A 15,000-nucleotide genomic window follows, 5' to 3' on the forward strand; every position below is an offset into this window, starting at 1 on the left:
GTGAGTAGAAAAATGAGAGATGAAAAACCCTCTGATAATTACGATGATGTATCAACGTCCTTAGAGGTTCCGCTTAAAAGTCAGGCACACTGTAGGCGCTAATCGTGCACAGGACTATCCTCGTAACGTAAATAGAGACGAATTAATTCTCTCATTCGTCTGAATACAAAATGACTTTGTAAACGAATTGAGTTATATCCTTTATATTTATGTTATGCAGCGTTAAGTGGCAACTACTCGGTATAAGTTGCCAGTTAGCTTATTCTATTGTGATATTTAGGTAATATCAACAGATGGGTGCCATTGAATGCAAACTCGTCTCTTTTTGTTTTCCGAGCTAATTCGAAAAATTCGAAGGCGTGTGTACTCTTATGTCACTATCATTATATAGTCATATCTTCATAAGCAATATTTAGCTTGTTTATATCGTTCTTTCTCTTTTTCACTTTAATCTTTCCATATATTTTTCTATCTCTTCTCTATCTTTTATTTTGTTTTATTTTGCCCATTTCTATTTCACATGTGATCCTGTCTTTTCATATATTTCCCACTCTTCAAAACCTCTACTGACAATTCTCTCTCTCTCTCTCTCTCTCTCTCTCTCTCTCTCTCTCTCTCCACAGTTCAACTATTTTTCATTTTCTTCCCATACTTTATTATCATTGTTCTCTTTTACCATGCTCTCTCTCTCTCTCTCTCTCTCTCTCTCTCTCTCTCTCTCTCTCTGTTATTTTATGAATTTTAAGTTTTGCGAATACAAATTACATGATAAGCTATAGTCTATTAAAAAAATATTAATAATATTTCCTTATTAATTTACTTACTAACAATCAATCATTAATTCTTCAATTCGTCTAATATAAATAGAATTCAAAATAACAATACAAGAACAATTATCAGACCTATAGGGGCACTTAGTAGAGCGCAGACCTCCGCACCGTGGCAGCTTATTTCTCGACCTTTTGTCGACCTTGACCTTAACCTTTGACCTTAACATGTAATAATTGACGTGTATTTTCATGCACTGAAATATGAAACAAGTTTGAAGTCTCTGTGACGACAATGATCAAACGTATGGCTGATTACGTGAGGTGAATTGTACATTTTGCTTGACCTTGATCATTGACCTTAAACTTCCAAAATTTAATCATTTGCGGCTTTTTACATAACAGTTAATCCTTGCAAGTTTCATTACTCTGCGATTTAAATTGTGCTTGACCTTTACCTTTGACCTTAACTTTCAAAATTTAATGATTTCCAGCTTTTTACATAAGTTAATCCCTGCAAGTTTCATTCCTCCACGAATAAAATCATGGCCAGGAAGCTGTTCACAAACAAACACACACATAAATTCCTGCAAGTTTCATTCCTCCACGATTAAAATCATGGCCAGGAAGCTGTTCACAAACAAACACACACATAAATTCCTGCAAGTTTCATTCCTCCACGATTAAAATCATGGCCAGGAAGCTGTTCACAAACAAAAACACACACAAACAGGGGGTAAAACACAACTCCCTTCAAACTTCGTTGGCGGGGGGTAAGAATCTGCAGCCTCTCGAACGAAACAATTCATATTTCAAACCTCCTCATGTCAAGGCAGTTGATTGGCGAAACTCAACAACAATACTAAATGCATCATTGATGACAGCTCTATCGGACATCAGATCTCTCTATGTTATTCATTGACATCCTGGTTTGCTGTTTGGGAGGTCAGGGTCGAATATGTCAATATTGTCATCAATCATTATTGGTTTTGTTGAGGTCAAGTTTTTAATGGACGTTGGTCTCTCTTTCTATAGTTTATATATAAAAGATCTGTTTTAATGGTGTTACTGCTCTTAAAATATTTCATTTTGTTTGTTTATTTCTTTATTTCTTTTTCTCACTGGGCTCTTTTTCCCTTTTGGGACCCTTGGGACTTATAGCAACCTGTGTTTCCATTTAGAGTAGTAGCTTAGCTATGATTAATAATAATAATAATAATAATAATAATAATAATAATAATAATAATTATTATTATTATTATTATTATAATAATAATAATAATAATAATAATAATAATAATAATAATAATAATAATAATAATAATAATAATAATAATAATAATAATAATAATAATAATAATAGATACATTAATAATAATAATAATAATAATAATAATAATAATAATAATAATAATAATAATAATAATAATAATAATAATCAAATTTACCATCATATCTCTTGTCTTTTGCTTCAGACTGTAATCTTTTATTAAGAGTTATTTAAGAAGAGAGATTAGCTGTAACTGATATAGAATTATTCATTAATTTATTTACTTATTTGGATATTATTGAAATATTGTTTTTTTATTATTCACTATCTTATTGGTATGGATAATATTGATGTATTTTTTTATTCACTATCTTATTGGCTTGGATAATATTCAAGTTTTTTCTTTTATTCACTATCTTATTTGCTAGGTAGTAGGTTGACCAGAGCACCAGCCGGCCGTTGAGATACTACCACTGGAGAGTTATGGGGTCCTTTGACTGGCCAGACAGTACTACATTGGATCTTTCTCTCTGGCTACGGGCCTTTCCCTTTGCCTACATAAAAACCGAATAGTCTGGCCTATTCTTTACAGATTCTCCTGTCCTCATACACCTGACAACACTTAGATTACCAAACAATTCTTCTTCACCCAAAGGGTTAACAACGCCAATGAATTGTTCAGTGGCTACTTTCCTCTTGGTTAGGGTAGAAGAGACTCTTTAGCTATGGTAAGCAGCTCTTCTAGGAGAAGGATACTCCAAAATCAAACCATTGTTCTCTAGTCTTGGGTAGTGCTATAGCCTCTGTACCATGGTCTTACACTGTCTTGGGTTAGAGTTCTCTTGCTTGAGGGTACACTCGAGCACGCTGTTCTATCTAGTTTCTCTTCCTTTTGGTTTGTTGAAGTTTTTATTGTTTATATAGAAAATATTTATTTTGATATTGTTACTATTCTTAAAATATTTTATTTTTCCTTGTTTCCTTCCTCACTGGGCTATTTTCCCTGTTGGGCCCCCTGGGTTTATAGCATCTTGCTTTTCCAACTAGGGTTGTAGCTTAGCATTTAATAATAATAATAATAATAATAATAATAATAATAATAATAATAATAATAATAATAATAATAATAATAATAATAATAATAATGGATAATATTGAATTTTTTTTTTTTTATTCACTATCTTATTGGCATGGATAATATTGAAGTATTTTTTTATTCACTATCTTATTGGTATGGATAATATTGAAGTACTTTTTCTTTTATTCACTATCTTAATAGGCAACAATTTCCGTAGCTAACTTAATATAGTATTTTGCAATGGAACTTCAAGATGAGTATAAATAGGTATAGCCTGGAATTTTCTTTTTTAATTATTAAGATTAAGAATGAATTCTGTTATTTTGAGTTATCTGATGAATAAACTTCACTAGCATTCATTTCGCTTTTCTGTTTAACAGATCACCTTGCCCCAATGCCTACAGTGCACTGCATTATCCCCTAAATGGGCATATTTAGCTTAGCCCCTCCTACATTGAGAGTGACCCAGGGCACAAAACTATCAATACCTATTTGTTACCTGACAATCATTTATATAATCCTGATAATAAAAATGTCCTGATTATTATTATTATTATTATTATTATTATTATTATTATTATTATTATTATTATTATTATTATTATTATTATTACATGCTAAGCTATAACCCTATTAGGAAAAGCAAGATACTATAAGCCCAGTGGGCCTCAACAGGGAAAATAGCCCTCTGAGGAAAGGAAACAAGGAAAAATAAAGTATTTTAAGAGATAAACATTGGTGAATTTTTTTTTTTTTAACTAATTTGTATTTCTTTTGCTTCTTCCTAGGTTCGTCTCAAGTCTGGTGATATCCTCTACCTGTGTTAGCTGGGTGAGTACATGAATCTGATCACTTAGCCTGTTTCTGCCTATTTCCAATCTATATGTGTTTTTCTTTGCATTACTTTCTCTCTCTCTCTCTCTCTCTCTCTCTCTCTCTCTCTCTCTCATATATATATATATATATATATAAACATATATATAAAAACATATATATAAAAACATATATATATATATATATATATGTATATATATATATATATATATATATATACAATTGACCTGTAAATTGTGCTTAGTATCATACCATTGTAGTGTAAAATTAGAAATTAAAACTTGTGGAATATTGATCAATTTTGACTTTATCAATTAGTTGAGGATATTGTTATGTTACAGCCATTTAAATCTAGATAGTAAATCCTTCCTTTAGAATAGACAATCTACAAATCTAAAGGTTTAAAAGGCCGCTCATGAATGGCAGGGGCAAGGGACTGTAACATTACCCTATCAAGCAGGACAGTACCCTAGAGACTGACCATATACACACATGATCAGCGCCCAAGCCCCCTATCCACCCAATCTAGGGCCAAGGAGGGCCAGGAAATGGCTGCGTATGACTCAGCAGATAGCCCTATAGTCTCCCCCAAACCCCCATCCTTAGCTCTCAAAGATGGTGAGGTTGCAGCGACCAAAGAAACTAACGGTTTTAGCGGGACTTGAACCCCAGTCTGGCATTCACCAGTCAGGGACGTTACCGCATCGGCCACCACAATCCCTGTGGTAATGTCATTCATCAGTGATACACGCACACACAAAACTACGTTACTGATGTGTCTTCTTTGGTCCAGTTAAAGACACAAGAACAATCTTAGGCTGGTTCACTTTGGTTTTTGGTTATGGGGTTAACTTGGGCACCTGCATTCCCTAATCCTACATGAAAGTCAGTCTGAAGTTCGACCAAGACCTGTGGCTTCTTGAGTTGATCAGATTGGGTCCTACTGAAAAGCACCCGGGAGCGGCTGGGAAAGTAAAAAGTGCCCTTGAGGAAAATATATAGTGCCCGGAAGCATTGTTGCCAGGTTCGTGATAGCTCTCCCGGCCAAATTCGTTGCATGTTCCAACCAAATTTGGCTAAATTCGTTTCATTTTCTGACCAAATTAGGACAAATTCCTTGCTTTTTCGTACCAAATATGGCCGAATTCGTTGCATTTTCAAACTAAATTCTGCCAAATTCGTTGCATTTTCAAACTAAATTCTGCCAAATTCGTTGCATTTTCAAACTAAATTCTGCCAAATTCGTTGCATTTTCCAACCAAATTCGGCCACATTCCTTGCATTTTCCGTACAAACATGGCAGAATTCGTTGCATTTTCCAACCAAATTCGTTGCATTTTCCAACCAAATTTTTCCAAATTCGTTGCATTTTCCGACCAAATTTATCCAAATTCGTTGCATTTTCCGACCAAATTCGTCCAAATTAATTGCTGAAAGTAGCAAGGCTTAAAATCTAGAGGTTATAACAGAGAAAGAGGAAATGTATGGGTATTATAAAAAATCAACCTTGTATTTAATATTGGTTAGGAACTCGACTCTGCTACCTTTGCAATACTAGATATACTCTTTAGCATACTAGAATTCATAAGAATAAATATTAAAAGGTTAAAGAACACCTGAATAGTTTACCGTAATCGACAATATTTCATAAAGATAAGCAAAATATGAAATATTTTCCCTTATTATTTCTGAAATAGAGACAATAGAAATAATCTTAAGACCGTTTGATTTTTAACGTCAATATATGAAATATTTACATGTAAAGAATGATTTAGTCTGGCTGAAAATACTCTCGTTTTCGTTTTCTTTAACTTTCACTCAAAATAACTACGTTTTCTTTTTATTTATAAGACTCGACTCAAATAATTCTCACGTGTTGTGTTTCATTATTATTAGTAGTAGTAGTAGTAGTAATAGTAGTATTGGGTTTTATTATAGTTACGGTTAAAACAAGTTTTTCATAACTATAATTTTACCGAAATACTAGCGCTTGAGAGTTATTGGGTCCCTTGACTGGCCAGACAGTTTTTCCTTCGCCTACACATACACCGAATAGTCTGGCCTATTCTACCCACGTTCCCTTCTGTCCTCATACACCAGACAACACTGACATTACCAGACAATTCTTCACTTAAGGGGTTAACTATTATTATTATTATTATTATTATTATTATTATTATTATTATTATTATTATTATTATTATTATTATTATTATTATTATTCAGGTTGAGTTAAAAGTAATGGTTGCATCGGCAGAGTTTATTTTCTTATCCAATTTTTCTATTTTCCGGATAATTCTCTTCTCTAGAGCGCTGCAATCAGCCAGCAGACTTGAAAAATTCATCAGTCAGGTGAATGACAAAATCGGGAAGACTTCTCAAGTATATTCTCACAGAATACAAGTAAAACTTTTGGTACAAAATAGTAAAAACTACGACGCGTTTCGAGGATAAGTCCTTCCTCGTCTTCAGGTAGAGAGTGAGGTGGATGCTGCTGCTGCAGTCGGGTGGTATATATACCCTGGATCAGGATTACAAGTGAAGAGGCTCAAATTTTCATTGGTTTTCATTGGTTGATCGGAGCTGGTATGGTATGGTGTCTTGTTTACGACGATTTCGGCCGGGAATACCAGTCTGTGACGTCATCGGGGACCTGAATTTTGATTGGCTGAGGCGCGCTCTGCCGATGCAGCCATTACTTTACCTGCCTAAAAGAGGGTCTCCTACCACGATATTATTATTATTATTATTATTATTATTATTATTATTATTATTACTTGCTAAGCGATGACACTAGTTGGAAAAGCAGGATGCTATAAGCCCAAGGACCCTAGCAGGGAAAATAGCTCAGTGAGGAAATAAAATAAGGAACTATGCAACAAGAGAGGTTTAAGAACAATGACATTAAAATAAATCTTTCTTATATAAACTATAAAAACTTCAAACTGACAAGAGCTAGAGAAATAAGATGAAATAGTGAACCCGAGTGTACCCTCAAACTAAAGACCTCTACCCCAAGACAGTGGAAGGTCATGGTACAGTCTATGGCACTACCCAAGACTAGAGAACAATGGTTTGATTTTGGAGTGTCCTTATCCTAGAAGAGCTGCTTACCATAGTTAAAAACTGCTTCGACATAACTACGTCTTTATCAAGGGATTATTTTTCATCATGTTTATAATTCCTTTTTTCTAGAACCTCATATACAGAAGGAATTGTAAACCTTATGTTAATTAATAACCACTTGATTAACACTTAGTTTTGTTGAAAAAGTGTTGTTGTTAACAAAATATGAAGAAAAGGAATAATCATCGCTTAATAAACTAAAGGCTTATGCCTGAAAACTTAAAGAAGCTGAGGAAATTGAGAATTCATGTAGGAAACACGTTGACACCACGAAGGAAAATGCCTTCAGTGAAAATTTTATTATAGAGAAATTCTGTCCTAGAAGCATTTATATATATAATTATATATATATATGTATATATATATATATATATATATATATATATATATATATATATATATATATATATATATATATACACATGCATATATATGTATATATATATATATGATAAAATTTGCACATTTAAACGTATTTTTCATATTTCGAATAAGCCATATATTTTGATACATTGAAGTCTGGATTCTCTTAACGACCTCGAGATCAGAGTATTAAAATATATATGGCTTATTGATATATATATATATATATATATATATATATATATATATATATATATATATATATTATATATACTGTATATATTGATTTTATTCATACATACTATCACCACTAATACTACCAAAGTGACGCACCAGAGAGTTTCACCCAGACCAAAGGGCCCATCAGGTGGGTTTAGCCCACTTCCATTTTTGCATGCTTGGTTCCCACGACCCTTCCTTCCTCCCTTTTTTCATTATCTTAACAATGCAAAACTCATCAGTAGAATGTCTTATGATGATTGATGGAGAATAGAAGCAATTTGAAACTTATTTCGATGTTCTGGGATTTGAAATTGCGGGTTTTTACGGAAATAGGTTTCTGCCAACTTCCCTTACTTCAGCTAGCCAAATACAGAAGAAATCAATAGTGAGAGATGATAATTGATGACATAGTACTACTACTGGATCCTTCCAACTGAATCCTTACTTTATCCTATGATGTAGGCTTGTACTTCTACATCAAAGGATATTTCCTCCTCAAAAAAAAAAAAAAAAAAAAAAAAAAAGTTCCTTTTCCTGTCCATCTTCCATTGTTCAACTACTTGATCCTTCCAACTGAGGCAGTACTTTATCCGATGATATAGGCTTGTACTTCTACATCATAGGATATTTCCTCCTCAAAAAAAGAGTTCCTTTTCCTGTCCATCTTCCATAGTCCAACTACTTGATCCTTCCAACTAAGGCAGTACTTTATCCGATGATATAGGCTTGTACTTCTACATCAAAAGATATTTCCTCCTCAAAAAAAGAGTTCCTTTTCCTGTCCATCTTCCATTGTCCAACTACTTGATCCTTCCAACTGAGGCAGTACTTTATCCAATGATATAGGCTTGTACTTCTACATCATAGGATATTTCCTCCTCAAAAAAAGAGTTCCTTTTCCTGTCCATCTTCCATAGTCCAACTACTTGATCCTTCCAACTAAAGCCCCCCTGACACTTGCACGCATTCGTGGCACGCACTGGCACGCATTGATGCGCGAACTCGCGTGAACGAGCCGTGAAAATGTCGTGAACAGTGCGGAAACTCGCGTGCCAGAGCGTACCAATGCGTGCCATGCGGGCCCAAAACTTTGAAATGTTTAAAGTTTGTGGCACGCATTGGCACGCACTAAATGGCAGAGAACGATGCGCCAACTGGAGTGAACTGGAGTGAACAGTGAGGGAACTGGCGTGAACTGGAGTGAACGATGCGGGAAGTGGCGTGAACTTTATAATGAAGAGAAACAAAAAGGAAACGAAAATATTAATGAAAAGGAAAGAAAAATAAACCTAGTAAATTTTTATATTTGCTGTTTTAATGTGAAAAAAAAATGATATCTTATTTCAAACTATTTCTATAACTTTATAATGAAGAGAAACAAAAAGGAAACGAAAAAATTAATGAAAAGGAAAGAAAAATAAACCTAATAAATTTTTATATTTGCTGTTTTAATGTGAAACAAAATTATATCTTAAAAATTCAAACTATTTCTATAACTTTATAATGAAGAGAAACAAAAAGGAAACGAAAAAATTAATGAAAAGGAAAGAAAAATAAGCCTAATAAATTTTCATATTTGCTGTTTTAATGTGAAAAAAAATTATATCTTATTTCGAACTATTTTTATAACTTTATAATGAAGAGAAACAAAAAGGAAACGAAAAAATTAATGAAAAGGAAAGAAAAATAAACCTAATAAATTTTTATATTTGCTGTTTTAATGTGAAAAAAAAATTATATCTTATTTCAAACTATTTTTATAACTTTATAATGAAGAGAAACAAAAGGGAAACGAAAAAATTAATGAAAAGGAAAGAAAAATAAACCTAATAAATTTTTATATTTGCTGTTTGAATGTAAAAATAAAATGATGTCTTATTTCAAACTATTTCTATAACTTTATAATGAAGAGAAACAAAAAGGAAACGAAAAAATTAATGAAAAGGAAAGAAAAATAAACCTAATAATTGTTTATATTTGCTGTTTGAATGTAAATATAAAATGATGTCTTATTTCATGCACACACTTATTTTCCTCTATTACCAATCAAGACCCAAAACTTTTGTTTTGAATAAAAATGAACTGAAAAATAAACCCAAGAAATTTTTAAGTTTGCTGTTTGAATGTAAAAATAAAATGATGTTTTATTTCATCAACATACTTATTCTTCTTTATTACCTTAAAATGAAGGGCAAAACAAATTTTTTCTGTTTGCAGTTTTAATGTAAAAATAAAATGATTTCTTATTTCAACACACTTTTTTCTCTATTACATTAAAATCAACAGCCTAAAAACTTTTCATGTTTTCTGCTTTTAATGTTAAAATAAAATGCTTTCTTAATACTTGTACATATTTCATGTCTGCTATTTATATGTAAATCAAATGCTTTTTTATTGAAACTAAAATAAAGGGCAACAAAAAATACAAACGAAAAAGATACGTTTCTTCTCCTCAATGCAATGGTGTCTCTGACAGAAAGCATTGTTGTCTCTTCCGAACCCAATCCAAGAATGTCCTCGGGTTGGAGAAGCCCCGTTTTTATATGGAGTGGCCAATTCGTGAACTGGCGTGAACTGGCGTGACCAATGCGGAAACGATGCGGAATGATGAGTGAACTCGCGTGAATGTGTCGTGAACGATGCGCGAACTACGCGTGCCAATTCGTGCCATCGCGTGAACGTCGCGTGAACGTCGCGTGAACGATGCGCGAACTGGAGTGAACTGATCGTGAACAGTGCGCGAAAAACACCAGTGCGTGCCAAAAAGTGGCACGCACTGGCGCGCATCAATGCGTGCCAGTGCGTGGCAAAAATGCGCGCAAGTGTCAGGGGGGCTTAAGGCAGTACTTTATCCGATGATATAGGCTTGTACTTCTACATCAAAAGATATTTCCTCCTCAAAAAAAGAGTTCCTTTTCCTGTCCATCTTCCATTGTCCAACTACTTGATCCTTCCAACTGAGGCAGTACTTACTTTCGGAAGTTCTCAATTTTCGAGAATAGAAAGCTATCGGGAAAAACTGTTTATCATATTGCTGAAGCAATACCCCTCCTACTCCTAAGTCTGAGGCGTCTGTTGCAATGAAGAATTCCTTACCGAAGTCAGGAAATTTTAAGATAGGAGAACTACACAGTTCATCTTTCAAAGTATTAAACGCCTGTTGATGTTGCTCAGACCATATGAAATCTACGCCCTTCTTCGTAAGATCAGTTAAAGGAGCGGCTATTATTGAATAGTTGCGTATAAAACGCCTGTAATATCCACTACAACCCAGAAATTGCTGTATTCCCTTGACATTAGTAGGTATGGGAAAATTACGTATAGCCGACACCTTATCATGGACTACTTTAAGACCTTGGCTTGACACCATGAAACCCAAATATATTAATTCTGTTTTGAAAAATTCACACTTACTAATCTTTACCCTTAAGTTATGTTGTCTTAATCTCTGTAGTACTAGTTCTAACTTACGTAGATGTTCCTCTAAGGTGTTGGAAAAGATTACAAGATCATCCATATAGGCATGCAATATATCCCCTAACAAGTCTCCAAACACTATGTTAATCATTCTTGTAAATGTTACAGGAGCACAACGTAAACCAAAAGGCATCCGCAAAAATTCATAATGTCCCCTGGCTGTGCTGAAGGCTGTGTATGGGATACTATCTTCTTCTAATGATATCTGGTGAAAGCCTTTAAGTAAGTCCAAACTGGTAAAATATTTATTCTGACCTAACAAAGACAAAATATCGTCAGTACATGGCACTGGGAATCGATCAGGGATCGTTTCCTCGTTTAGACGACGAAAGTCGACGCAGATACGCCATGTTCGATCTTTTTTTCGGTACAACTATTAAAGAAAAATTATAAGGGCTATTTGATTTTCTAATGACTCCTTCCTCTAACATTTTACCTACTTCATCATTTATTTCATTCTGGAATTTCATAGGGAGTCTGTACGAGGGTACATATATAATTTTCTGTTTGTCTTTTAACCTTATTTGATGCTCGATCACATCTGTTTTTCCTAAGGATCCATCCGTGGTGGAAAAGACATCTGTATATTTATTTAAAAGTTCAAAAATTTTCTGCTGAATTTCTTCGTCTTGAATGTCCTTACTGATTTTATTTTTAATAGATCGTAAAAGGGATTCATCCGCAACTGATTGAGAGTGATTGATTTCAGCAACGGTAAGAATACGATGTTTATAAACTTCTACATCCAAGATATGTTGATTTTTGTGAATTACTAAAGTGTTATTTAAATGATTACAGACTTCGATATTACATTGCTGATGTGAGCCTACTGTATAAATAGCTTGTGTGACAGACAATCCGTTAGTTTTCAAAGTATCGGAAAGGATTAATATTTCAGATCCCGGTAGTGTTTTCTTTATTTGCACTATTAAATTCGAAGGTATGTTTGGTTCGATATATTGCGTGCAAGATGATATTACGGGTGAACGAGAATTCTGCTGGGTCGCGTATATTATTTCTTTATTAGTGAGACAAGTTATTGGTTCTTCAATGTACGTTACGGTTACATTTGTCGTCTCCTTTTTATCCAAAACTGACTTTAAAGTATTAGAAGACTTATAGAATTTCCCTTTGATATACACGCCGTGCTTTGCAGGAGCTAAGATAATGTTTTGATTTCCCATAGATGGGTATCCTATAATTACAGCTGGATACATATTAATGTTTTTCACAACAACAAATGTATCGGCAAACGTGCGATTACCGACTCTGAACTGAATATGAGTTATGCCTATGACGTTTAATTCATTATTTCCTATACCTGAAAGTCTAATTCCTGATTTTTCAATCAGAAAGTTCGAAAACAACAAATGATGCGTCTTCAAATCCATAATATTACGTGGACTACCAGAGTCAAAAAATAACGTAAAGGATTTGTGTTCTAAATTTACAGCATATAAGGTTGGCCGTAACTCATTTTGGCTTATTATTGTATGAATACGTTGCAAATCTACGGGAGCATGCACTGTTTTACTTAATTCGGCCGTGTGTTTCATAGGAAAATCTATTGTCTCACAATTATCTGATAAAACATTAAATTGATTATTCAATACTATTGATGTTGACATAAATGACCTTGACCCAACATCACTCTCTTCCCCTCTAGAGTTAACTATGTGGTATTTGCTTTGCTCTGCACATTCTGAAAATTAGGCTGACTTTGCGAGGTCTGGTTTGACGGCCCAGGCTCAGCGATATTTGAAGAAGTGTTTGTTTGTTTCGGACTCTGAACTGCATTGACATTTTGTTGTTTCTTCTTATTGTTAAAATGAGGATTTTTCTTTTTATTTCCATATGGAACTGACTGTGGAATTGACTGTGTATTTCTAGGATATTGTTGTGTCTTACGCGCGTAACATTGACTATAAGAATGTGATCCTGTGTTGTGAACTGAACAAAATTTCGTTCTACAGTCTGCGCTTATGTGACCTTGACGTTTGCAGTTGTAACACGTCACTCCCGCTACTGGATTGTTAATTACGTTCACTGTTTGTGGTTTTGTTTCATTCTTAGCAAAAACTTGAGTTAACACGGGATCGAGATCTGGACACTTGGACATGTGTTTCTTTATCTGTTTATAGACATCCAATTCCGTACTTGCAGGCATTAACTTCTTATCAAAGCACCGCACTAAAGCTTCAGGCAACATAAGTGTCATGCAAGTTAAATACATTAATCGTAAAAAATCTTTCACGGAGATATCGTTAGTAACCCAAGTGGAATTACCTAAAATGTCCTGATATTCGTTAAGCCTATCAGCTATGAGAGCTGCTCTCTCAACAACATTAAGCCGATTCATAGTGGCTTGATTAAGTGTATTTCGTAACGTTAACACTACATCCAAAGCTTCCTCACCCCCATAGATCGCGCGTAACCTAAATTTGAAATCATCCCAAGTAACTGCTTCCTGAAATGAAACACCTCTTAAATACGCACTCGCATCCCCCTTAGAAAAATCTATAAAACTTTTAGCTTCTTGTAATTGTACAAAAGGATCTACGATTTGTTTGGCATTTAAATGGGCATCAACGGATGAAATCCATGACTCCACATTTTGTGGCAAGAACCCGTTGACACGGCCTTGAAAAGGAAGGATTGCTGACCTGGCATTTACAAGCGTCACAATTGGAGGAGGATTAGCCTGGCCTACACCACTAGGTCCAGGGGTAGGGCTGACAGGAGGAGCCATGACTACTGTATTCTTTTTTTTTCTATCTCTTTGACCCCTTTCAATCCTATCAAAATATCTATATGAGTACAGACGCCCACTGCGTAAACGCATATGTATAATAAAATTCCCCCAACAATGTTACTAATCCCAATACATTTCCCCCCAAGAGTTTATGAAAGAAAAAGGAATTAGCACAAAGAAAGAAAAATTCAAAATGAGAATTCGGAGTTTCTTATAACAAAGTTCAGGAATTCACTCACCCCAGTAATAATTGACTAACGACTTGTGATAACTACACTTCACTGCCCAAACTGAAATGAATACAAAATCTCTGTACTTAGCTTTATATGAAGTCGACTCGTCGTCTCTCTCTCTCTCTCTCTCTTGATGTTTTGTTAGCGATGTCTCGTTCTAGTTTCTTGTAGAATGTAGTTCTTCCTGGATATGTTTTGCAATTGTTGAACGCCAGTCCTTGGGTTTCCTAGGATGTTGATTGAAGATTCTATTTGTATACTAACATATGTTGGTGTTAGCATTTCCGTTGGACTTAGTCAAAATTGTAGATTCTTGTAGATAGTTTTGAGTTCTTGAAGATCTTTATCAGGTATTACAGCTTTTATTTTGAAGTCTTGAAGATCATTCTCTGGTTTTACAGCTATTTATTTTGAAGTCTTGAAGATATTTCTCTAATTCTTAGAGTTTAATCGCTGTCTTAGAGTTTAACCGCTGCCACCATTTATTGGTGTGCTACTGTCTTAAGCACACATTTGAGTATGAGTTGTTTTCAGATGTATTTAAATGGTTTACTAAACACATCTTAGTGGTTTTTAAGTTTTATTGTGAATAAACAACTGAGTTAAACATCTCCATCACTGGAGGAAGCTGTGTTGGTCCACATGACCAATTCTGGTGAAGTTTAGATATGAACTGAATAAATTACTGATATCCCAAATATCGTACACTTGCTTTAATTTGGCTAAGTGACGGAATCGGAAGACACCTGCATCCGGTGACGTCACAAACTTTCACACGAAGAGACAATGTGTTGACATTAAGAAAGAATGGCAACTCAGCATCTTACATCCTGCTTACAATTTGAGTTGACCATAGCAAATCTCACGGTTAGCTCTTC

At 34.2% G+C, this 15,000-nt stretch overlaps 1 protein-coding gene across 1 annotated transcript in view; it reads right to left on the reverse strand.

The window, feature by feature from the left end:
* Positions 1–15,000, reverse strand: part of LOC137627280 (flagellar attachment zone protein 1-like) — a 40,553-nt gene that overhangs the window by 24,351 nt on the left and 1,202 nt on the right. The window lies entirely within an intron of this gene.

The sequence above is a fragment of the Palaemon carinicauda genome, chromosome 35 (assembly GCF_036898095.1).
Source record: "Palaemon carinicauda isolate YSFRI2023 chromosome 35, ASM3689809v2, whole genome shotgun sequence".
NCBI classification, from domain to species: Eukaryota; Metazoa; Arthropoda; class Malacostraca; order Decapoda; family Palaemonidae; genus Palaemon; species Palaemon carinicauda.